The 26,491-nt window shown below is 42.2% G+C and overlaps 1 protein-coding gene across 2 annotated transcripts in view; it reads left to right on the top strand.

The window, feature by feature from the left end:
* The window catches only part of SH3BP2 (SH3 domain binding protein 2), a 167,295-nt gene that overhangs the window by 104,872 nt on the left and 35,932 nt on the right, over positions 1 to 26,491 (top strand). The window contains exons 1-2 of one of the 2 annotated variants that reach the window (XM_024198564.3): positions 268 to 304; positions 24,233 to 24,290. The gene's annotated coding sequence lies outside the window, so the exon portion shown is untranslated. Of the gene's footprint in view, positions 1 to 267; positions 305 to 24,232; positions 24,291 to 26,491 lie in introns of those variants that run through there. The other variant, XM_024198565.3, reaches the window with a different exon arrangement.

Raw genomic sequence — 26,491 nt, 5'->3', positions numbered from 1 at the left:
ATCTCTTTGCAGGCAGCCTGTGCCGCAGCCTCTGTCCAGGGAGGACTTTCGCGTGGCGGGCTGAGCCTCTCCCCGGTATCCTACCTGCGGCCGCCCCTGCCCCTGCCCCGCGCCCACAGAGGTGTAGCGGCGGGCGGGCGGCAGGGGGGCCGAGCGGAGCCCTCCCGGGGAGGGGGCGGGCGCTGCTCGGGGAGGAGGAGCCGCGCTGGAGCAGGTGGAGGAAGCGGACGGGCTGCGAGGGAGCAGCAGGGGCTCGGCTCCAGCGCTGGAAGCGTGGCCGCTGGCTGCACGGCCGGGCCTCCAGGTGAGCTGCTGGCGGGGGGACTGAGCCTGTCTGCCCCTGCTCCGCTCCCTGGGCTGCTGGGCGGGTTCTCCTGCTGGCCTAACCCCTTCCAGGCCGTACCCCCGGGACTGCCGGCGGGGCTGGCCTGGGGGCGCCCTTCCCGTGGCCCTGGGCGAGCCTCTCGCCCCCTGCCTGCTCCTGCTGCACGGTAGGAGCGGGGCGGCCCCTCGCCTGCTGCTCCGACTGTCCCCTGCTGCCTTCCGCGGGACGGGCTGCGGGGAGGCCGCTGGTGGCTCCGTCCCCGCCAGCGCGGTGCAGCGAGCGCTCTACACTGGGGGCGGCCCCGCTCTGCTCTCCTCTCCTGGCCGGGGGTGGGGTGGGAATTGTGTGTGGCATTAGTCACCGGGCGCTTTGCAGACTAAGCAGCATTGCTTGGGTCGAGGGCTGCCGGGCTAATCCCGTAGCCTAAAGGCGGCTGGAAACTCCGATGACTCACAGTGGCTTAACAATGAGTTTTGTTGCAAATGCAAACATTCCCTCTTGGTGAGCCGGGCACGTTCTGAGTTGCTAGGACCTGTTGGCGTAATGTGTGGTTTGCACCCATTATTTGGCTTCAGAGAAATTACCTGCAACAAGTCCAGGCTGGAAGCTCAGCGTACCATCCCCAGGGCTTGGAACCCAGCATACCTGATGTAGTTAGTGGGTGCTAGAAAGGTGCTTCTGGTAGGGTTGCCAACAGTCCCTTATTACAAGGGATGGCCCTTATTTCTTCATCTCTGTGTACAACAAGATCAGGACTTGCTGAGTGCTGCAAAAAGCAGCAAGAAATACCTCTGGCAAGTGTAGGTGAGTACTGCTTATTACTATTGATCATATTAATTATAATAATGATGATAATATGGAGAAGAGGGGGTGCTAAGAAAGCAGTCCCTCATTTTTGACAATGTTGGCAACCCTAAAAATAGTATGCCCATCACTCAGAGGAGAGTCTCTGTGGTGGTCCTTAGGGGAGAATGGACCTAACATCTTACCCTTGCAATCAACATTCACTCCTCCTTTCAGATCTCTCTTTGGTTTGCGTGGCTGCAGATGGAGGGTGGGACAGAGCAGCTCAGTAGGGTGAGCTCAGAAGTCTGTTGTATTTGAGGGAAAGTAGGGGGAGAATTGTACAGAAACAACTTAAATTGTTTCCAGGTCAGACTTGATGATCTCAATGGCCCCTTCTTGGCCTTAGAATCTGTGAATCTGAGTGGGTGCCTTGTGCTGTCTTTTAAAAATCATCACTTTCCAACTAACTTTGAGCCTTTTTGGTGTTTGAATTACAAACTGTAGGCATTCAAAGATGCTTCCTGGCATTTTTCCAGTCAGATGAGAGTTAGATATTAAAGTGTAAGGCTGAGAGGCTTTTTAAAGGTGAGGGGTGCAAAGAACTAGATGGCTTAAAAACATTTTCCTCGGTGACAGCGATGTAGTAGTAGTAAGATATTCTGTAAGCCCCTTAAAGTTTTGAAGATCATTGTCCCCTGCTTTAAACATACCTCCAGCCCCCTCAGGGTTTGCAGCCACCATTTATCTGAGAAACTGAACTCTATGAACATCACTGCTCAGGTCACCAGATTTAGGGAAGCTGGTTTGGGTAGTAGTGTGTAGTGGGATCTGGGTCCTTTAACCTCTTAGGTGACCAGCTTGAATCCAGCCCAGGTCAATGATGACTGAAAGCTATTGCCATCCAGAATTAATGGGGGAGGAGAGGTGAATTGGCCTGCTTCTCAGTGGAAAGTTCACATTACAGAAAACACCATAATAATTGGTACGTTTTGAGCTTGTGAGTAACAGAGAAGCCCAGGAATAAATGAGCATGGGGACTGACCTGCTCTTGTATGCCTAGGAGGTGGCTATCATGGGTAGGCTGTGGGCACATCATTGGGGTGATCTGGAGAAGCTTCTCCTGCTGCTGTCTGTGTTGTACTTGGTCTGTAGATGAAAAGCACTTCAATTTTCGGTGTGTTGCTAATCTGTCACTTTTCATGAGTCTTAGTATTGTATTTAGTTAGAGGTATTTAAAATAAATTATCTGATAAGTTTGCTGCTGTGAATGGCTAGTCTCTGCCTCCTACTAGCTTGTGGATCTGAGACTGGGATCTGAAATCAATTCACATGGCCAACTACATATCTGCCTTCTTATTTCTAATTTTTATTTATTTGTACAGGAATGTATAGCTGCAGACTCTGGTGCATGTTTTATTCAGACATAACTTGCATACCAGATGCAAAACATTAATTTCCTTTTATCTCCAAAGATGTTAGAATGTTTCTCCCCCGCCCCCTTCTGTATTTTGCAGTGAGGAGGTGAGTCATTGCTCTGGGCAATGCCCCACTGATAGGGAGTCACTAGTGGGCTTGCATAGTGGTGGGTTAAATGCTGTTTCCTTTATAATCTCGTCTCTGTGTGTTTTTGTTATAAATCTCCAAATGTTCACTAAACTCCTTTTGGCTTGAATTTTTTCATGCTTTGTCAAAGGCAGGAAGACAGATTTTTTTTCGGGTGTGAAAGGAACCAGTTTTGGCAAAGATTTAAATCTTTGTATTTGTGAGCTCTCATTGCTCAAAATGTCTTGTTGCAGACATTTCAGGCTGGTTTATACAGACTTGTTCATAAGACCAGTTTTGTCACAGTTTAGATCCTGATCCTGTAAGTTCTCATGCACAGACAGACGCTGCACCTAAGCTTGCAAGAGCACATCCTTAGTTTTCAGTTTAATTACTAAAGATCAAATGCTTAAAGGGATGCCGTCAGGTCAACCTAGATTTTCTTAAGTAATATTTGACAAAACCTAATGGCAATAGAAATGTTTCCACTGAAATAAAAATATGTATGGGAACAGTTTATTTTTAAAAGCTATCTAGCATTTTAATGTAGTGGCTGAAAACCAAACATTGCAATTATTTTCCTAATGCATGCAATCAGAAACTGAAAGATTAAAAACTGAATGGTTTGTTTACATTGCTCAAACGGATAGAAACGCAAGAAGTGGACAGTCTAAAGCCCTGAGCCTACAAACTCTTACAGCTGTGCTTAACTTTACCCATGTGAGTAGTCCCACTGCCTTTGATATGAGTAAAATTAGGCAGATGTGCGTTTGAAGTACAAGAACCTAAAAGGTGAAGAATAAACTCGATTTCTAAAAATCTAAGGTGCTAGCAACTTAGGTGGTCAACTCTTTTTTTTTTTTTTTTTTTTTTTAAATATGAATTTTAACTTGTCAGTGTCCCTTTACTATTGGAATTTCTGTCTGGTTGCCTGGTGTTGGACATCTGACAAAAACAATAATTACAAGGCAATTCATCACATTTTTACTTTCTGTGGGACACGTAGCCATGTGAGCATCTGGTCAGTTAATTGTTGGTGGTTTAGGCCTTGGTCATACAGACGCTTACAGATGCGAGTAGTCCCATTATACATACAATTACTTATGTACGTAAGTGTTTGCAAGATTAGGATCTGGGTTTATTGCTTCTGCAGGTCCTTCTAAGATTTCTAGAAGTGTCAGATTTTGCTAAGATAACTGATAGGTGAGTCTTGTAATGTTGGTGAGGTGTTTAGCAGTTACCACCTCCATGAGACCTTTCCTACCCAGATGAAGTGGCCCAAGCAGCCTCCAGAGTTTCATCAGAAATATCAATAGACCTTGGAGTACTTCACCCTGCATTCAGTCTTTTGATGCAGAGGATTCCATGGGTTTCTGTTGATGCTGAAACACCTGAAGGATTTAACAAATAGAAAGTGTGTTACACCTTTTAGGGCCATGGATTAACCTTCAAGGGAAGGAGTATTATAAGTCCTCAGGCCTATCCATGTTGCTCGGGGGAAAAATTCTGTTAGGCCTCAGGTCTTTGTGACCTACTGATCCTTCTCCAAATAGCCAGCAATGCTTGTAACTTCCATGGAACCTCACTCTCTTTTAAATGTGTCCCTTAAGTGAGGCACTTCAGAGTTGCCTCTAAAGGCTGTGGTGGGTTGGGGCAAACCAGGGTATCACAGGAGTCTGTGGGAGGGAGATGGAGTGCAGGCGATTCAATGGAGGGGTCATGGGTAAGCTGAGATGATACGAGTGCCTGGTTGAAAGGAGGCTTTTTGGGAGGGGTGTGAAAGGATGCTGGCCACCTTCTCTAATGAGAATGCGGAATGGAGTGTGTATCTTAAACTCTCTTTCACATATGTATATGTCCACCAGTTCTCACAACACAGATGCATTTAATGATCATTTGTTTTTGTTTTTTCTCCTGGGCTTTTCCAAGTATCCTATGTTAAAGTGTCTAGATCAAATAAGGAATATAAGACATCCTTCACTGAAGGCTGAGGCCAGTTTAGGAATCTAAACTGTGGTCTTTGTTGAAAAGAGTCCATGAAACACTGATATATAGAGTGCTAATTTTTTAAACTACACTGTGAAAACTGTTTCACAAGAACATAAGAACGGCTTTACTGGGTCAGACCAATGGTCCATCTAGCCCACTATCCTGTCTTCCAGCAGTAGCTAGTGCCAAAAGCTTCAGAGGGAATGAACAGAACAGGGCAGTTATTGAGTGATCCATCCTCTGTCTGGCAGTCAGAGGCTTAGGACACCCAGGACTTATAGCCATTGATGGATCTATCCCCCATGAAGTTATTTAATTCTTTTTTTAACCCAATTATACTTTTGACCTTCACAACAACCCCTGGCAATGAGTGTCACAGGTTGACTGTGTTGTGTGAAGAAGTACTTCCTTTTGTTTTAAGCCTGCTGCCTATTAATTTTTTTCGGTGACCACTGGTTATTGTGTTCTATGAAGGGGTAAATAACACTTCCCTATTCACTTTTTCCACACCATTCATGATTTTATAGACCTCTATCATATCCCCCCTTAGTCATCTCCTTTCTAAGATGAACAGTCTGTCTTTTTTAATTTCTCCTCATATGGAAGCTGTTCCATACCCTTAATCATTTTTGTTTTCCTTCTCTGTATCTTTTCCAATTCTAATATCTTTTTTGAGATGAGGTGACCAGATCTGCATGCAGTATTCAAGATGGGGGGTACCATGGGATTTGTATAGCGGCATTATGATATTTCTGTCTTATCTGTCCCTTTCCTAATGGTTTCTAACATTCTGATAGCTTTTTTGACTGCCGCTGCACATTGAGCAGATGTTTTCAGAGAACTATCCACAATGGCCCCAATATTTCTTTTTTGAGTGGCAGTACCTAATTTACACCACATCATTTTGTATGGGGTTGGAATTATGTTTTCCAATGTGCGTTACGTTGTTTATGAACATTGAATTTCATCTGCCATTTTGTTGCCCAGTCGCCCAGTTTTTTAGATCTCTTTGTAACTCTTCACAGTCAGCTTTGGACTTAACTATCTTCAGTAATTTTGTACTGTCTGTGAACTTTGCACCTCTCTGTTTACCCCCTTTTCCAGATCATTTATGAATGTGTTGAACAGCACTGGTCCCAGTACAGATCCTTGGAGGACCCCGCTATTTACCTCTTTCCATTGTGAAAACTGACCATTTATTCCTACCCTTTGTTTCCTATTTTTTTAACCAGTTACTGGTCCACGAGAGGACCTCTAATCTTCCCTCTAATCCTATGGCTGCTTACTTTTCTTAAGCGCCTTTGGTGTGGAACCTTGTCAAATGCTTTTTGAAAGTCCAAGTACAGTGTACTTGACAGCTGAAGCGGGGTAAAGTCATGGAATCCGAGACTGCCGTGACCTCTGTGACTAAATTGTAGCCTTATCTATAGGCTGCTAGTGTAGCCTAAATTTGGTCTCCAGGACCTCTCTCCTACCTTTCCCTATGTCATTACTGCCTATGTATACCAGGACCACCGGCTCTTCCCCAGCACTGCACATAAGTCTATCTAGATGTCTCAAGAGGTCTGCAACCAGCATGCAATTCACCTTGAGGTTTTTCTGGTCAGCACAAACCAAACTATATATTTCTAATAATCAAATCCCCCATTACTATTACCTGTCTCTTTCTAATAACTGGGGTCCCATACCCCAGAGGGGTAGCCTCAGAGTGAGAGGATACAATGACATCATCTGGAAGGGATGGAAATTGTGTCCCTGAAAGTCTCATCTGTGTACCTCTCTGTCCTCCACTTCAGACACTCTGGTTTCCTAGTGTTATGAAATTTTCAGAAGAAAATTCTTCTTCTAACCTACATTACACACACAAATCTTCAAATTGTTTGCTCAGACAAAAAGTTACAGGGGAGGTCAAACTAAGGCTAACAGTGGAACTTTCAATGTATAGTATGCCTCCATGATATTTTGTGAACACCAGTCTTGAAGGTTTTTTGCTGTTGTCCTTGAAATCTTGCCTTTTAAAATGCTCAGGGCCGGCTCTACCATTTTTGCAGCCCCAAGCAAAAAAAAAAAAAGGAAGCCCCCCGGACTGTGCTGCCCCAAGAATGCCGCCCCTTAGCATGTGCCTTAGCATGTGCCGCCCCAGGCATGTGCTTCCTCCACTGGTGCCTGGAGCCAGCCCTGAAAATACTAGAGCCCTCACCATAAACTTCTTTTCTGTTTATAAGTGCAAATAGGGGTGTGTGGGTGGATGCTGAAAATACCAGCTGAGATGATGAGGTTATAGAGGTAGATTGCCCATATTTCATGGGGCACAGGCAGGAGTTTTGTGAAAACTACTTTTCCCCAGGCAAGGGGTGAATTTCGTACAGTAATGGCCTGACTTTTAGAGGTTCTGAGGACCTCAATACAGGGGCTGCAGGTGCTCAGCCATAAATGAGGCCATAAATGCTTTGACAGAAACAGACTTTTTTCATAAACTGGTTTGAAAAGGTTAAAGAAGTTGCAGTATTGCAACAAATCTGCTCAACAAACCTCCCATTCAGAAACTAAGGGCTTGTCTACACTTACAGCACTCCAGCGGCGCAGTTGCACTGATAAAACTGTGCTGCTGTAGCGTTTAGTGAAGACGCTACCTGTGTTGACAGGAAAGCTTCTCCCATCAGCATAGGTACTCCACCTCCCTGAGAGGTGGTAGCTATATTGACAGGAGAAGCCCTCCTATTGACATAGCACTCTCTGTCCTGAAAGTTTGGTTGGTGTAACTGCATCGCCCAGGAGTGTGGATTTTCCACACCCCTGAGCGATGTAGTTGTACTAACGTGACTTTGTAGTTTAGACCAGGGCCAACATTTGCTCTCTGTAATACTAGTGTGTTCATCTCGTGCAGATTTTGCTTTGGGACAAGTGAGGAGTGGGGAAGGGGAATAGCTTGAATTCCTGTGGTAAATGGCTGTGTAGTAGTAAACTTGAGTTGCTAGAGCTTCTCTACTAGAGCTCTTGCTCAAGAAGTTCTTGTCTTCTGTCATTCTTAGCCCAGGGAAAAGGAAACTGGAATGCATAGGCTCTGGCAATTAAAGAAACAGATTATAAAGAGCTGGGCTAAATAATTGCCCTGGTATGATAGCACATTTGGCCATTCCTAAACGTAGCTATCTACCTGCCTCTAAAGGGATTCTGATCATCTCTGTGGGCAGTTGATGGTGGAGTGAACAGACATCAAATAAGTCTTATGGAGTTACAACCTATTCAAAAGGCCCAGAAACTCAAGAGCTGAAGGGAGTCCTGTTTAACTCTTTTTATATTTAGAAATAACTTCAAACAGGGACCAGTTCAAAAGCTTTCTGAATTTACTTCCATTATATGGCATTGGCTCTCAATCTGTAGACCATTGACCACCTATGATCTGCGGTACTGCTTCTGTCTAGGGCTGTCGATTAATTGCAGTTAACTCATGTGATTAATTAAAAAAAAATTAATCGCAATTAAAAAAATTAATCGCAATTAATTGCAGTTTTAATCACACTGTTAAACTATAGATTACCAATTGAAATTTATTAAATATTTGTGTTTTTCTACATTTTCATATATGTTGTATTCTGTGTTGCAGTTGAAATCAAAGTGTATATTATTTTTGATTACAAATATTTGCACAGTAAAAATGATAAACAAAAGAAATTGTATTTTTCAATTCACCTCAGACAAGTACTGTAGTGCCATCTGTGTCCTGAAAGTGCAACTTACAAATGAAGATTTTGTTTTTGTTATAACTGCACTCAAAAACAAAACAATGTAAAACTTCAGAGCCTACAAGTCCACTCAGTCCTACTTCTTGTTCAGCCAATCGCTAAGACAAACAAGTTTGTTTACATTTACAGGAGAAAATGCTGCCCTCTTCTTATTGATCAGCAAGTGAGAACAGGTATTTGCATAGCACTTTTGTAGCTGGCATTGCAAGGTACTTACGTGCCAGATATGCTGAATATTCGTATGCTGCTTCATGCTTCGGCCACCATTCCAGAAGACATGCTTCCATGCTGATGACCCTCGTTAAAAAAATAATACGTTAATTAAATTTGTGATTGAACTCCTTGGTGGAAAATTGTATATCCCCTGCTCTGTTTTACCTGCATTCATGTTATAGCAGTCTCGGATGATGACCCAGCACATGTTCATTTTAAGAACACTTTCAGTGCAGATATGACAAAACGCAAAGAAGGAACCAATGTGAGATTTCTAAAGATAGCTACAGCACTTGACCCAAGGTTTAAGAATCTGAAGTGCCTTCCAAAATCTGAGAGGGGCGAGGTGTGGTGCATGCTTTCAGAAGTCTTAAAGAACAACACTCCAATGCGGAAACTACCGAACTCAAACCACCAAAAAAGAAAATCGACCTTCTGCTGGTGGCATCTGACTCAGATGATGAAAATGAACATGTCGGTCTGCACTGCTTTGGATTGTTATCGAGCAGAACCCGTCATCAGCATGGACGCATGTCCTCTCGAATGGTGGTTGAAGCATGAAGGGACATATGAATCTTTAGCACATCTGGCATGTAAATATCTTGCAACGCCGGCTACAACAGTGCCATGAGAATGCATGTTCTCACTTTCAAGTAACACTGTAAACAAGAAGCAGGCAGTATTATGTCCTGCAAATGTAAACAAACTTTTCTGTCTGAGCGATTGGCTGAACAAGAAGTAGGACTGAGTGGACTTGCAGGCTCTAAAATTTTACATTGTTTTATTTTTGAATGCAGGTTTTTTTTTTTTTTTTTTTTTGTACCTAATTCTACATTTGTAAGTTCAACTTTCATGATAAAGATATTGCACATTACTTGCATTAGATGAATTGAAAACTACTATTTCTTTTGTTTTTTAACAGTGCAAATACTTATGACTATAAAGTGAGCACTGTACACTTTGTATTCTGTGTTGTAATTGAAATCAATATATTTGAAAATGTAGAAAATATTTAAATAAATAGTATTCAATTATTGTTTAAACAGTGTGATTAATCAGGAGTTTTGTGGATCTCAGCGGAGCCTAAATTTGTAGACCTGGGCCTTTGTGCCTCAATTTAGCCCTTAGCTATCGAAGTATTATGTAACAATGTCCACACTGTAGAAGACCACTTTCCTTTACAGGGGTGTTGTGAAAATTAATTAATAGGTGCAAATAGCTTTGAGATCCTTTAACAAAAGATGCTCTGTAAGTACATGTAATTAGAACATGATGGCTGGCCAAGCCTGTAATGATAAAATATATGTTGCAGTCTGTAAGGAAAGTGTTGTAACTGCTGTACTTGTTAAATTATTACATTTGCAAAATTCTGTCTTGTTTGGCTCATGCATGCAGAGGAGTATACATTCTTTACAGAAATGAGGCAATCACAGGAAATTTTTCCCTCCTGCTAGCAATCAGTTGCCTTGGTACAGGTGTGTGTGTGATATAAATTCAAAATATAAAAGTTAATTACAGCTCCGTTGGTTCATTATTCCTTTACCCTCCAAAGGCTTGCAGTAGATGAGTGCACGTAGGGAAATGCTGATTTCTGCATTTGACTGTGATGGTGCTTGCACTTTTAGGACTCTTTTCCTTTTGAGGGGCATTTCTCAGACTGGAAAAGATTACAATTTTCAAGTCAGATTTTGCATCTTCTCAAGAAATGGGCTGTGACCACAGTGTGCCATTCCCAAACAATACAGGTACTGGGAGACAATCACAAGAAGCAGGCGGCATATCAGTATTACTGACAGAAATAAAAAATCTGTTTGTCCAATCTGAATAACAGGTAAAGAATTGGCACAAGCCATGGAAAAATAAACTAGATTTTAATGTTCTTTCCACTTTACCATGGCCAATCCCAAGTGTTCGGGCCCCTAAAAATCATGAAGTTTTTTTTTAAAATGTTGAGTTCTTACTTGCTTTCTGGTTTCTGAGCCTTTAGGGTGCACTCGCCTCACATTTTCAAGATTTTTTTTTTTTTTTCTCCACAACTACAAAAGCTGGAAACTTCCTTTTTTTTTAAAATGGAAGCTTAGATTTTCATGCAATCTCCTGATTCCAGTAGCTGGGGCTTTACGAAGAGCTCCAAGTATTGCAAGAGTTGGTAACATTGTTTTATTTACTTAGATTAAAAAAAATAATGTCTATCCAAAGCTCTAGGGGCCCTAGCATTGTTAATCATACAATAAGTACAATTAAATTAAACCCCAGCAGCATTAAAATCAGTTCTGCAGGAACTTGGCTGTCCAGAGAGCCACCTACCCCCTTCATCATCAAGAAAATACACCCTCAGCCTTCTCCAGAAACCGTAACAGGTGCTTTTACAGTATGCCTGGAAAGTCACCAAATTTGGGCTATTTCAGACCAAGGGGTCCAACCTTTAATGTTGTTCGGTGTTGTTTAATGTTGGCAACACGTCATCTGTTGTGTCTTGTCTTATACTTAAAGCAGGGGTGGGCAAACTACAGCCCGCGGGCTGGATCCAGCCTGTCAGGGCTTTGGATCTGGCCCGTGGGATTACCACCCCCGTGGTGCCGCGGGCCCCGCACTGCTCCTGGAAATGGCCCTGCGGCCCCTGGGGGATGTGTGAGCAGAGGGCTCCGCGCTCTGTCCTCACCTGCAAGCGCCGCCCCCAGCAGCTCCCATTGGCCAGGAATGGGGAACCGCAGCCAACGGGAGCTTCGGGGGAGGTACCCGCAGGTGAGGGCAGCGCGCAGAGCCCTCTTCCCCCGCCCCCCTCTTCCTCAGGGGCTGCAGGGACATGGTGCTGGCTGCTTCCGGGAGCAGCGCGGGGCCAGGGCCCTGAGCCCCTTCTTGCACACTGCACCACCTCCGACACCCCAACCCCCTGCCCCAGCCCTACATTCATGGCCCTGCATGCAATTTCCCCACCCAGATGTGGCCCTCGGGCCAAAAAGTTTGCCCACCCCTGACTTAGAGTGTAAGTGGAGGGAGTGCTTTTGTTCTGTGTTTGTACAGTGTCTAGCACATGTGTCTGACGAACTGGGTATTCACCCATGAAAGCTTATGCTCCAATACGTCTGTAAGGTGCCACAGGACTCTTTGTCGCTTTTTACAGATCCAGACTAACACAGCTACCCCTCTGATACTTAGCACAATAGAGTCTTGGTCTACTCTGGGTTCCCTAGGCACTGACTTATCCTCCTATCTGTTTTATTATTTCTTGTTTCCAAGGAAGTTTGTTTTAAAAACATGATGTTGAATCTGGCACTGACTCTTTCAATGTGATTGGAAGTTTGTCAAAGTTGGCAACATAAAAGGAAAGGGGAGAAGTATCATTGGCTCTTTAGTCATATTAGGCTCCAATATTTAGATGTCAATCATTTTTTAAACTGCACTGTACAACTGACCTAAATAATGTATAACCGTGAGTAGCATTAACTGGCCCGTGTTTTACACTCAGCATTGTAAGCCCGGGCTCTAGCCTAACCCCCCTTGCGTCCACACACCAATTGTGCTTACCTAGGGTCCCCAGACCGTGCAGGGCTGGAGGGTCTGAGCCCAATTGCTTTCCTGGGTACATGTGGCCCTGGCTTGATTCAGGTCCTGGAAATCCTCTGGTGTATCCCAGAGTTCCCGGTGGCAGAGGAGCAGCACTGCAGGAAGTGCCATTGCTGCCTGGCTGAGTGTGCTCCCCCTTCCTGCTCCAGCTCCTCCTTGCTGCTGTGCAGAGCATGCCCAGAGCAAGGAGCAAAGCTGACAGGCAGGAAGTGACTCCCGACCACCGGGATGTTGAGTCATCCCTCCCCCGGCTGGGCTGAGCCAGATGCCGCTTCCCTTCCCTGCATAGCAGCGTTTGGTCCCTGTTCTGCTCTCTGGCCCTTGCTCCCAGGCCCCCTGTACCCTCCCTGGGGCTTCATGTACAGGGGGGCCCGGGCTGCAGGCTCTGTGAGGACGGTGACTGGGAGCCAGCCCCAAAACTTCCCTGCAGCTTCCCGTGGTGGGGAAGCTTTGGGGCGGGCTCCCACTGCACCTGAAGCCCTGGGGATGCACTTCACTGCTCCGCATTTGGCAGCAGCCAGGTTGTGTGTGTGTGTGTGTGTGTGTGTGTGTGTGTGTTTTTCCTCTGAAACCTACATTTTATGACAAACTTCAAAACAGACAAAAATAAATAAAAAAATCAAACAAAAACACCTTCACTGAACATCCCATTTTAAAAATTAAGAATTGCAAAGTTTCATTTTAATAGTTTGACAGCCCTGGAGACTAGTGTCCTAACTATCTTCAGAACAGGTTTCAGAATAGTCTGTATCCGCAAAAAGAACAGGAGTACTTGTGGCACCTTAGAGCAGGTGCACAGGGGCATTTTCCTGCCAATGTGACTCAGCCTAGATGTGGAGAGCCCAATTCTCAGGTTAGGTGGTAGTTCAGTATAAACCCTTCTCAAACTGTAGTCATTCTACCGACACAGCCACCAGAGGAGCTAATTATGCAGTTTTTATGCTCATGCTTCTTATGGGCACTTGAGACCCATCAGTAGCACAGTCACAGTTAGGAAACAAGGTGGGCAGTAGAGTTTTCCCACAGTGCAGCATGTTCCTAGGGCTAGAGTGTTGACATTAGCGGGGGTGGGGGAGGTAGGGGCTAGGCACTTTGGGATATATTTACTTTGACTCAGGTTTGTGCACTGTGATGTGGCGCCAGAGCCCTAGGTTTGAGCATACGTCAGAAAATTCTTAACCTAGGGTTAAAATACAATATAGACTTCAAGCCCAAGGTTCCCTGACATGGGTCCCACTAACCCTAGGCTTACGTTGCTGTGTAGACATACCCTTAGAGAGTGAATACTTCCTTTTAACCAAGTACACCGCAGCAGCACTTCCTGACTGGAGCTCTGATTACTTGGTTCTCATTTAGCGCAATAAACCTCTAATACAGCAAGTAATCCTAACTCACTACAGAAAGACAGGTGGCATTTTGGAGCCTAACTCATTTTCTATAGGATTAATACCAGCAGCACTTGGGGAAGGCAGGATGGGGAAGCCCTGTGCCACCAGTGTCTGTATTGCTCTTTTTGCTGTCGCATAGGGTTTTTTACTTGTTTAAACTCTGTATTTGAAGATTAGAAGGGATGGTGGGAGTTGTGGTCCAAGACCTATCATGAAAGATGATTAATGAGAAATAAGGATGAGGCTGAAAAGTGAAAGATTTTTGAGGAGCTTGAGGTATAGCCAAACACCATATAGGAGCTAGGACATGATGGGAAACACCCCTCTAAAAATAGGAAGATTTTGTTCTTGGGTCTTAGCTTCAGGATTGCTAGGTCTACTACTTGCGTAGTCCAAATGAAAGGTGATTTTGCAGCATTCAAATCTTGCTATATATTGTGGAGTTTGGCTCGACTAGGAAAAGTGGTTGAATTCAGATTGGGCTTCACTGATGTGCTAAATAATCCCAACCTAAACTTGACCATTTTCTCCATCAACTTGTTGTACTATTTTTAGCTGGTTCAGTTCTAGCCTAGCTAAATGGACTGACAAAGTGCAACCCTGCATTTATACTGGGGAAAATGGTTGTGTTTAGGTCAGGCATGGCTAGCATGTTAGCTAAACCCAACCTAAACACAACCAGTCTTTTTCATAGATTATAATGCACTAAGGCTAAGAATCAATCCCTACAGGACCCCACTAAAAATACCCACGAGATTTACAATTGCATTCTAAGACCTATCATTTAGCTAGTTAGTACATTTAATGTGTACATGCTGATTTTATATCGTTCTAGTTTCTTAATCAAAATGTCATGCAGTACCAAATCAAATGCCTTACAGAAATCTAAGTATATTACATCAACACTATCTTTATCGACCAAATTTGTAATCTCATCAAAAAAAGATGCCAAATTAGTTTGCTAGGGTCTATTTTCCATAAACCCTTGTTGACCTGCATTGATTATATATCTCTACCCCGATATAACGCTGTCCTCGGGAGACAAAAAATCTTACCACATTATAGGTGAAACCGCGTTACATCGAACTTGCTTTGATCTGCCAGAGTGCGCAGCCCCACCCCCCCGGAGCGCTGCTTTACCGCGTTCTATCCAAATTCATGTTATATCGGGCTGCGTTATATCGGGGTAGAGGTGTATTTCCCTCCTTTAATTCTTTATTAATCAAGTCCCATCCCAGTTGTTCCATTATTTTGCCTGGGATTAATGTCGGGATGACAATTCTATAATTCCCTGGGTCATCCCTTTTACTCTTAAATATTAGCACAACACTTGCTTTCTTCCCGTCTTCTGGAACTTCCGTAGCTTTCCACAACTCATTTGAAAATCAACATTAACTGTATGTCTACACTGCAATAGAAGACCTATGGCTCAGATGTGGCTGGCCCAGGTCAGCTGACTCAGGCTCATGGGGCTCGGGCTGTAGTCTATAAAATTGTATTGTAGAGTTTGGGGTTTGGGTTGGTGCCCAGACTATGAGACAAGGAGGGAGGGTGTCACCTGAGGCCAAACATCTACGCTGCAATTTTATAGCCCTAGAGCTCTAGCCTGAGTTAGCTGACCTGGGCTCTGTAACGCAGTGCTGTGTTAGGTATACCCTAACAACCCAGAGTGCTCCTTGGCTAGGGCTTGGCTTCTTGGATCTAAATTATCTGGACCTTCTGAAGGTGTTGTGCAGGTTTCCTTTGCAAACAACACTGCAAACATATATTAAAAAAAAAAAAGTATAGGTGCTTTCACTTCTTTTCTAGGTCAGGTAGGTTTTTTTAAATCAGTATGGCCTTTTTTTCCCAATTGTGTGATTGCACCTTGTTAGGCAGCTAGTAAAATGTTCTTAAACAGTTCCCAATTACATTAATATTATTATCTTTAGATTTTCTCCCAACTGATTTGACTCATAATTGTCTTCAGCTTTGTGAACTTGACCATTTTAAAGCACCAAGTATATTATAGTTAAGACAAACCTATGCTGTGCGATTTAGTGATTGGCCTTATAATAATGCATAGAGGTAGCCTTAACTCTAAACATCCTTACAATGGGGTGATTAATCATTCTCCGTCTTTGTGTTGTGTTAACATAAGAGTTTGTATTTAATTTCCTTGTTTCTCTTTTTTCTTTTGTTTTAAAGAGACTCAAAATAACGAAGAGGAACACTTGGAAAAATATTTCACTGAGTACATTTGACTCTATTTTTATGTTTGATTTTCAACCAGCTGAACAAGCTTTTGCCCCGGCGGGGTGGGAAATCTGTTTCTTCTGTGCTGAAATTCTGCTCAGGGTCCGCTGGTAGACGCAGCACTCCTTGCAGCAGCTTAGAGATTCTGCAGCAGATTTGAATAAATTAAAAAGTGAACAATTAGTCAGCTTTTTTTATTTAATTGGATAGTAAATTGATTGATTTTTACTCTTTTCCCCCATCCCAGAATGCTAGTGTGCTCCAGAATTTTGTATTTAAAATTCACAATTGCTTGTAGAAGTTTTGCAGAGAAGGGGAAGAGAGAGAGATAGGAGCTAAAAGTTTTGGCAGAGGAGACATTTGGGGATTTTGGCTCCTTGGAAGGCACAGGGGGCAGTTTAGATTTTGGGAACCAAGCAGGTGGTTGAGATTTTGGCACAGAAAAGGGAACGAATCTCCTTTTTACCTCCCATTTGTGAAACAGCACAGAGTTGATTTGAAACTTGTGAAAGAGACTTTGAACTCTTATTTTTTCCATTCCTGCAACTCTTGATAGCAATCAGTTGCCCAGTGCCCTCCTGCTCCTGCAACCAACAGTGGTAGGGTTAGTATATTGATTTGGCTGGATGTGTTTGTGCTAAAACGATGATCAGTGAGAGTTAAAAAATATATAAAGATAACCTTACCATTAGGATTCTGAGTTAATTATTCATTTATATGAATGGGGGCAATTTACCTTTCTCAGAGCTATTGTTTTAGGCTGGCTGCAAACTCAGGAAGACAACTATGTATTAGTTCATATTTATTTTGTGATATAGACGATTTTCTGCACAACTAAAAGTGCTAGAAACATAAGTGTAAAGTGAATGCTTGGATTCTGGAGCACAACTCTGTAGCAGGGGGTCAGTTCAGCAGCAAATTCCATGACTCAAGATACATAACATCATATGATTGCAAATTTTAAATTTGATTAGTATTGGAGTGCTTGAACGTAATGAGTGTTTATGGTTTGTGAAAATAACTTCAGTTCTTATCAAATGCACTAGAAAACTAAAATGTCTAGATAAAGGAGGAAGAGAATTGGAAACTGATTAGACGAAATTGAGATATTCTTAGTCTAGCAAAGTCTGCCTCCTCAGACCAGAGAGTGGTTTGGCATGAACCTTTATTTCCCCTTACCTATTTTTAACTTCAGCTACTGTACCAACAGAAACTAATCATCATCCTGGAAACAAATTAATCTTTTAATAACAAATGTTTGCATATTTTCCTTTCAAAATTATTTCTACTGTCACTTTTAAAATCAACCCTTTCCCACTTTGACTGTTTAAATAGGCAGGATATGTCAAAAATTCCAAACTTTTGCTGAAACTTGTTATAAAATCATTAGGGGACAAATCTGCTCCTGGGTCCAGACATATAACTCTCCTTAACTTCAATGTGAGCTGCTTGCATGCATCTGAGGGCAGATGTTGTCCTTAAGACATTACTTCATAAATTTGCACCTAACCCTGCAGGTTGGCTCCTCTGAGGAAAATTTGGAAGGTTTAATCATTATTCTTGTGACAGTGCTGCTAGAAACTGAATGAATTATTAACTTGACACATTGCTTAACAAATAGATCTATTAAACATTTGAGAAGTAGTCCAGTCTTTTTGGACTGGGAGGAGTGTATACAGCCTGTTTCTTCTCCATTGCTCTCCTGGTCACAGATTTGGTCTGTATTAAGGAGATAAGGGCTTGAGACCACCTCAGATAATTGCAGCTTTATAGCCCCTTTTATCCCCAAACACTTGGATATGTCTTCATTGCAGTTAACCCAGGGTCTTACTGGGTGTTGTTCCTAACCCGCCTGCCATCCACACACAAACCTCTCACCCGAGTTTGGCAGTGCTTTCAACTGGGGCTAGCTCGCTTGACTTCAGGCTATTCACAGAAGTTCGAGTGGTGCTTTCATTTGGGCTGGTAACCTGTTCACTTTGCAGTGAGGATACAGGCTAAATTACTCATGTACTGATAGTCCTTCAGTGCCATCCCACAATTCCCTCTGTGTGTCCAGATGGATAGATGAGTTCTCCCACAATTCACTGGGAAAGAATTGTAGAGTGGCTCAGCTTACTGCAGCACAAAGAACTTTGGGATATACCCCCAGAAGCCCATGCAGCACCAAAGAGGACAAGTGACTCAGGGCATTGCAGGGTGGCTGCTTACACCCAGGTGCCAATTACCCAGGCTACTCTTCAGTCAAGACATATGCTATGAAGACTGGTTTCAGTGTGGTAGCTGTGTTAGTCTGCATCAGCAAAAACAACGAGGAGTCCTTGTGGCACCTTATGGACTCCTCGTTTTTTCTATGAAGACTGTCCCTCATTTGGAAACTTGGCTGACCAGAGTTAGACACTTGGATCTGTATTTAGGCAAACAAGTAAGTGACCTGGTTTGCAGAGGTGCTGAGCACCTGCAACTCCTAAGTGCCTAACTAATCAACGTGAACGTTTTGAGTTCTTCCCTGTAATTCCAAAGTCACTGACTCAGTCTCTAGTAAAATCTCAGATAGGTATGTTTTCAAAGCATTGCAGACAGTTCTAGCTATGCAATTTTCTGGTTGGAATGGGATTTAGTCATCTAAATCAGTGGTTCTCAACTGGGGGTAAGCGTACCCCTGAGGTATGCAGATGTCTTCCAGGGGGTATATCAACTCATCTATATATTTGCCTAGTTTTACCACAGACCACATAAAAAGCACTAGTGAAGTCAGTACAAACTAAAATTTAATGCAGGAAAAAATGAGAAAGTAAGCAATTTTTCAGTAATAGTGTGCTGTGACACTTCTGTATTTTTATGTCTGATTTTGTAAGCAAGAAGTTTTTAAGTTAGGTGAAACTTGGGATACGCAAGACAAATCAGACTCCTGAAAGGGGTATAGTAGTCTGGAAAGGTTGAGACCCACTGATCTAAACCTCTGCCTGATTCTTTGAGAGGCTGTTAAAGGGGCGGGTACATCACCTATTGTGGGATGCAGCAAACCTTTTCCAGTCCCTGCTGCTGCAGATATGGAAACAGGCTGCCCATCCCTAGGTAAGGTCTGATTGGGGACTTGTGTTGGGGATATAAGGAGAGCTTAGAGAATTCTTCTCTTCTCTCCCCCACCCTCCACTCCACATGTTACAGATGCTACAAAACTGTTTGAAATGGGCAGCAAACTAAAAGTTAAGGAAGTGTTAGACCTTTGAGAAACAGAAACAAATTATCTGGATGAGGAGCAGGTAGTACAAAATGGAGGAGATGTAGCAACTAGTATAAGTAGCTATTTTATTTATTTCAATGTTTGTGAAAGATGCTGGATTTTGTACCCTGGAACCGTACTCTGGAGAGGTCAGAGAGAGGAGTTTGCTCTCATGGGCTGCTCCATTGGTACTGCCAACTAGGCTATTGTGACTGGGGTCCTAGTGGGGAGCCAGCTATGGTCACTCAATTAGGGTGAACTGCAAAGAATGGGGCAGACAATCCCCCATAAAGCTGATGGCTATTCCAATACTTAGATTTACCAAACCAGCACAAAACAGCTTATTTGTTACTCAGAAGTCCAAACAACACAGTTCCCTTAAAGTGATCCAGCCTCAGGCCTTCATCCAGGTACCCACAGCAAATCTGATGAAAATTTCTGTAAATCTTATTTCTTCATATAAAAGAAAAGGTTCTACCAATCCCAAAGGACCGGACACATTACCTCCCAGGTTAATCTATATTTCAGATCTTACCCAAATACACGCTACAGCCAATTCTTATTAACTAAACTAAAATTTATTAAAAAACAAGAGAGAGAGAGTATGGTTAAAAGATTAATATACCTAGAGACATAAGTTCAATTCATTGAGATGCAGATTCATAGCAGAGCTGGCGAGCTTTGTAGTTGCAAAGAGTTCTTTCAGAAATAGTTCATAGATTATAGTCCAATGTCCAATATCACCTTCAGGGAGCACCAGTACAACTGGGACCTCAATCTTGCGACTCAAACGTCCCCTGATGAAGCTTAAGCAGATCTGAGATGACAGAATCAGGACCCAAGGATCTTTTATACAATTTCATGTCTTTTGACAAGTTGGGATTTCTTTGGGGAACAAAAGGTCATTAGGATGACTTTGAAGGAGGTACTTAGCTATACTAATTAACATAAGGCCACTTGCTTGTTCCGCCACCATTCACAGTACATGTCAAAGAGAGATGAATACTGAGATATCCCGTGTTTACAGTTCATTTAAATGCTAGGCTGTTCTTTTGACCTCTGAATTATCAGAATACAGCATAGACAGGGACTGTTGATTATATTGTTGACCCTATTCATACATATGTAAAAACACAAACATCATCTCCCCACATGTCTTTTGAGGGTTATTTATTTTGCAGGATGTTTAATCCTTTCTAGCCATGTGTCACAGTTACCAGTTAGTGCTAGTATGCTCTGCTAACTATTATTTGCTTTACAGGATGTGTGTGTTGTAGGTGTTTAGGAACTGGACTGAAAATCCAGTCTCACTTCATGTAGTCCACAGTCTAGCTAGCTGTAGAAAGTACAAGATAAATATTTGATTTGTGGGTTTTGGAGGGAATCCTTTTGATACATCTGATAAGTAAACCACAGGACAGATGTAGCTGGCCTGTCTGATACTCTCCAGAAGCTATAACTTCCCTTTTTTCAAATATCTATTGGAGGCCTTAGTGGAAATCACTTACCTTGAAATCTGTTTTTTCAGAGAACATCTTCGTGATGTGGAAAATCCTTTCCCAGCGCCCAGTTTCAAGTAAATCAGCTGCATGCCCACAGGGACAGAAACTTTCACCACTGCCCGCAGGCCACTGCTAAATGGCATAGCTGCTCGGCAGGTGGGCTTGCTCACTAAGCTTTAGCCCTAACGCTTCTACAGGAGAAAATTGGCTGTTAACTGTGAAAACTGGGCTGTATAGCTGTGAACCTGCCCAGCCTCAACCCCCCTGCGCACTGAGGTGCAGGTAGCTTCTGGTGCTATGTTCTGACAAGTAAGGGATCTGCACCCTTTGTGTGGGCAGCTCCCCAGCACAATGTGAGTGCATCAGTTCCTGTTTCCTCTCCTAAAATAGCCCCTTCATTCCCTAATCAGCCTAGTCGCTCTTTTCGGCACTTGCGCTGATTTGAATTCATCTTTCTTGAACTTCCGTGAGCAGAACTGAACACAGTATTCCAAATGAAGTCTTACCAGTTCATTGTACAATGGCATTAATACTTCTCTATCTGTACTGGAAACGTCTCGCTTGATGCATCTTCGTTCCGATCCCATTTGCTTTTTTCACAGCCGCCTTATGTTGGTAGTTCATGGTTATCCTGTGATTGACCCCCACATCCAGGGGTCTCTCCTCTTCTGTCACTTCCAACTGAGGAGCTCCCAGCTTGTAGCAGAAATTGTTATTAGACCCTAAGTGCATGACTTTGTACTATTGAGTTTTATCCCATTTCTGTCACTCCAGTCTTCAAAATCATCCAGATCTTCCTGTTTAATATTCTGATCCTTGTCTGTATTGATGATGCCTCCCAACTTGTACATCTGCAGTAAGCCTGGATTTTAAAAAAATGAAATAATATATAATTCCCCAATTCGCTGTCAGATTTTAGTTCTAAAGTAGGTCAGATTAGGGCATGAACTACTTGACAGGAACCCTTTTAAGGTCAGTGTTGTATTACTTTTGTTATTTTTTATTCTAGTATTTACCCTGTCCCTTCCAACTTCAGACTTCCTTTATCCCATCCAGATAAACTAAAACAGTTGCAATTATTAGCCTCGCTCATTTGAGATGGCTGTTTCCAAGGGAAATCTAATACACACTTGTGTTTTGTTGCTGTAACTGACTTTTCTAAACAAATTCTGCTTTCATGCTCCCAGGCAGCCCACTGACTTCACAGGTATTGGCACAGGCTATAAGTGAGGATAGAATCTGGCCCTACTAAGTTCTTAAAAACTTCTGGTAAACTTAGTACAGATTTTTCTCTCCACCCACCCTTCTCTCTTTCTCATGTAATCTTTGGGGCACAATAAATGTAGGACTGTCAGGATTCACACTGCTTTCTGTTCTAATGAACATTTGCATCAACTAAAGGGTTAAATCGGAATCCAGTGCAAATAATTTTAGAGTATTGTCATGATCCATGAAGAATTATTTGCAAGATTAACAAAAGCAAGAAAAAAAATCAGGCATTGCTTTGCAACTCCTGCAGTATACATGCCAACTGCCAATGCCGCTAGCTCGCTGGGATGAACCAAGACAGCTATAGGGCAGAAAGAAAAGGGAACTGTGATTGGGAGATGAAAAGGAAGAGTAATGAATTAGTTTGGTTGCTTTCCAGTGTAACATTCTGAAAGTGGAAAGAAAAATGTCACTTCAGAGGGATGAGTTTTTACTGATTTTCATTATATTGGGAAATCAAAACAAGTTATCTGGACTTGAAGTAAGTAGATTTTTTTTTTCTTTCCCCCTTCAAGTGAAAATAAGTCTTCAGGGGTGTGTGTGTGTGTGTGTGTGTGTGTGTGTGTAAAATATAGATATATATATATATATATCTATCTATCTATATACACACACACACACACACCGTAAGAATCTGTGGAGTTAACACTAGCATTTGCTGGGGAAGAGACATGTAGAAGATATGGGGCTGATCTTAATTGAATCCTCTTTCTCTTTTGCTTGCATGTGAAGAGAAATCATTCTTGTCCTCAAGGTTAGAATGCGCTGGCAGCTGCTTGCATCCAGACCAAATCAGGTCCATCGTCTGGTCATTGCTTCCAAAAACAAGTATCTGCGCAAGGCTAGCGATATCTGAGGATTTAAAATCATAACTCCAGTAGTGTGCTACTCTTTTTTTTTTTTTTTACCATGCTCTTGATACTATGACAATTATAATTATGTACAATCGGAAATACTGTGATCGGATTTCTTAAAGCTTTAAATTCATGCAAATATTTTTTTTCTGTTAAATGTAATCAAATGTGCACTGCAGTATTGTACATGGAATGTCTAGTCTATCTGGAGAGGGGCCTGCATTACTAACCCTGAATCTTTTTAAAATACATCTTTAGCTTCAAAGGAATAGGTCAGTTTTGTGCTAATACTAGCACTTGGAGCTCAATACTGTTCAGGAGGGGATTTTAACAAAAAATAAAATAAAAAGCCCCGCTTCCCACCTAGGACTTTCTAACTCTAAAATAAGCTGCAGTGTCATTGAAAGATCTCCCTGATTGATCCCTTAGTATTCAAGCCATGTTATATGCATTTTTATAAATCGTACAGTAGAGCAAACTAGTTTCACAGAATTATAACTGTATGCAGAGTTATTTTAAATGGGAGGGGAAAATAGTAGCTTCCCCATCTGCAAAAATCCCACTTACTGCTGTCCTGTACAGTGGAATCCCTTTCAACCAAGTATTTCATCTGAAGGTAAATAAAAACCCAGTATCCCAAACTTAAGCAAAGAAACACATGCAGAGGTAGAGGCCGCCAGGCTCTGCTGTTGAAATTCTTAAGCACAGGCTGCTGGCGACTCTTCTGTCTCTCCTTTTAAACACCCAGTGGCACCTTATCCCTATGGAATGTAGTAGTGCTCGGTCTTTAACTTTAACTCTGACTCTTCCAGATAGTTTTGTGTCCACCACCACCCCCCAAATCCCCCAAGAAGTAGTATAGTAATTATTTGCTTTGAAGTAGTTCCTAGGAACCTTAGTCATGGACCAGGACCCAGAGTTGCTAAAGCACTGTACTAACGCAACAAAAAGACAGTTTCTGCCCCCAAAAGCTTATAGCGTAAGTATTGTGGCATATTATTTATAACCAGATTACTACAGTACCAAGCTCCTTCCCAGATTAAGATTAGCCCATTCTGTAAAAAGTCTTTTTGGGTGGTTTGAGTGGCAATGTGGTCAAGTGGCTTGGGCACATGGCTGGATGGTCAGGAAACCTGGGTTCGGTTTCTGACTCTGCCACTGACCTGCTGCTCTGTGGGAAAAGCACTTCGTTTCTCTGTGCATGAATTTCCTCTCCCACCCTTCATCCTGTCTGTTTAGATTAGAAACTCTTTGTAACTGGTAGTCCCTTCCCTAATGTGGCTGCACATTGCCTAGCCCAACTGGGGCCTTGTCTAGGCAGTTCTGTAATATAGAAAATAACACGCAGAAGTAGATAATGGTTTATTTTTAAGTCACCTGTTCCTAGTTAGTTTCCAAATATGAAGTCTAATTTCTATACTGTAGCTTTGCTGCATCTCTGTTCGGCGAGCAACACCATCTCATGCTGTGCAACAGTAAATTTACAATGGACGATTACCCTTGTTGATATTTTTTGTGTTTATATTGTATCACACGATATTTTTTGTAAGCAGAATTAAAAAAAAATATTTGTTTCATTTTCTCTCTCAGGGTCTGACAGAAGTTGAGCTTCCTCCTTGGTGCTGGGTGCAGCAATCTGCCTGCAGAGGTAAAGCTTGATAAATTAAGTAGTGCTGGTACCCACCAGGGGAGGGGCTAATCTTCACCTCCTGTGTATCAGTGACAGGATCATATGCTTTCTAGTGGGGACGGGGGAAGGAGAAAGTGGCTCACTAGGTTTATTTAGCATGTAGTTAAATAGTTGTTGTTTGGAACAATAACAATATTTATAAACTTTCTCATTGCATCTGTTTGCTGGTAGATATTTGAAAAGATGTTATTGATAGGCTTTATTTTTTTTCTTTAAATGCCCTACTCTAGGGATCTTCTTTTAAATGATTTTTATTCAGTATCTTTTCTACTCAGTTATTTATGTTTTTAAACAAACAATAGACAAAAACCCCAATATCCCAGATTTCCTTAAAATGGAAACTAATGAAACCCTGTTCCCATGTTCTGCACATTCTCCTTAACTGACCCAGGGCTACTGCTGCACAGGTTTTGCTTGAAGTTTGTACTAGAGAGGTTTTCAATGAGGGATGTGCACATCCTGCTTCCAAAATGCCTTAGCATCAGGAACAACCAGAAAATAGTAAACGCAAAAGTGTTTTGGTTTCTTCACAATTTTTGCTGCACTCTGATAATCTGCAAATTCCAAGCTTTCTTTAAACCTACAAAAAAAAAAATTTCCATTAGGAAATACATAAAATAGGTTCCAACAGCAACTCTACCTCACTGCATACTTGTATTAACTGGGGTTCCTTTTTTTCCTGGTTAAATAGATTTTATGACAAGCAGTAGGTCCTAAAATATGTGGAGTGCAGCTGAGCTATTGTTGATTTTAGAGCTATCATTTCTGCATTTTCTGAATTGTGTAAAATTCGCATCGTAGGGTGGTTTTTTTTTTTTTAATGTTGTAAGTAAAATAGGCAATAAAAGCCAGGTAAATTCTCTGTTGTATTGATAGAATGGACAGACTAGCATCTCAACGATAAGAAGGGAGTTTCAGCTGCTTGCTACTCAGTTGTCTATAAGCAACAAGGCAAGCTAGAATTTTTGCATATGTTGCAGACTTATACAAATAAAAGTATTAGCTAAAATATCAGTCTCAAAGCAAAAACCAGTATAACTGCTCACTCAGCTCCATATCTATTGCTTTTAAACTTTGGAACTCCTGAAGTAATAATGGATCTTTAAAGCCCATTTATTTTCAAGTTTTCAGTTCAGATCTCTCAAGCTGTTCTTCAAAAACAATGAGGAGTCTGGTGGCACCTTAAATACTAACAGATTTATTTGGGCATAAGCTTTCATGGGTAAAAAATCCACTTGCCTACAAAATCTGTTAGTCTTTAAGGTGCCACCGGACTCCTCGTTTTTGTGGATACAGACTAATATGGCTACCCCCTCAAACTGTTCTGTTTATTAAAGCTGAGAGCTTAACAGCTGTTGGCTTAAAAATACTGTTTCAGATCTAAGCAGAATTAATTGTATGGTCTAAGCACAGTTCATAGATGAGATCATCTGCGTTACCCACAACCTATAATTGTAAACAGTTCATCGCAAGCTAGCCTACTAGTTGAATTGCTTCAGTTATAGCATGTTACAGTCAGAGCTGAGAGCTCTAGCCAAAAAAAAAAAAAATGTGTTTGAGGAAACTCCCATTGCAGCTGTCTGCAGTGCACTCACTGTCTGTGGGCTACGGAGAAATAGGGCATTGGTGGCGGCAAGCTGCAACTCCATTCATCTACATGATTTTAAATGTCTTTATTTGCTAAATGTATTTGTTACCCTAAAATCACTTCATAATGATTTCAACTAGCCCTTTAATTAACAGCCATGTTTATAAGGAGGTACATATAACAGAAGTAGTTGCAGGAGATAAAAACTTGAACTAGGGTCAGACACGTGTGAATGGGAACAGATGGAAATTTCGATTAGCTAAGGGGGCTTCAGGATTCTAAGGAAATGATGCTTTAAGATGAGGGGCTAAAATGTTTGGGGTAAGAACTTCTTTGCCTTAGAATTAAGGGTCTCAAGTTAAAGAACTTGTTGTCAGCGAACTAAAGATCTTGAAATGAAACTAAAGCCTCTCTTCAGTCGAGGAATGTTTCTAACTATATATAATTCTACATAGTTATTCTTGTCTTTTATTCTCCAATTGGTTACTTGGGCTTTATAACGGCGCAATGTGAGAGTCACTTGCTGCTCACTGTGCTCCCTAACATGATGAAGATAGACTCTCAACAGCAG

The sequence above is a fragment of the Terrapene carolina genome, unplaced genomic scaffold (genome assembly GCF_002925995.2).
Source record: "Terrapene carolina triunguis isolate 2854851 unplaced genomic scaffold, T_m_triunguis-2.0 Scaffold66, whole genome shotgun sequence".
In the NCBI taxonomy this organism is placed as follows: domain Eukaryota; kingdom Metazoa; phylum Chordata; order Testudines; family Emydidae; genus Terrapene; species Terrapene triunguis.
The sequence above is the reverse complement of the archived record's forward strand: the minus strand, read 5'-3'. Positions and strand labels throughout refer to the sequence as shown.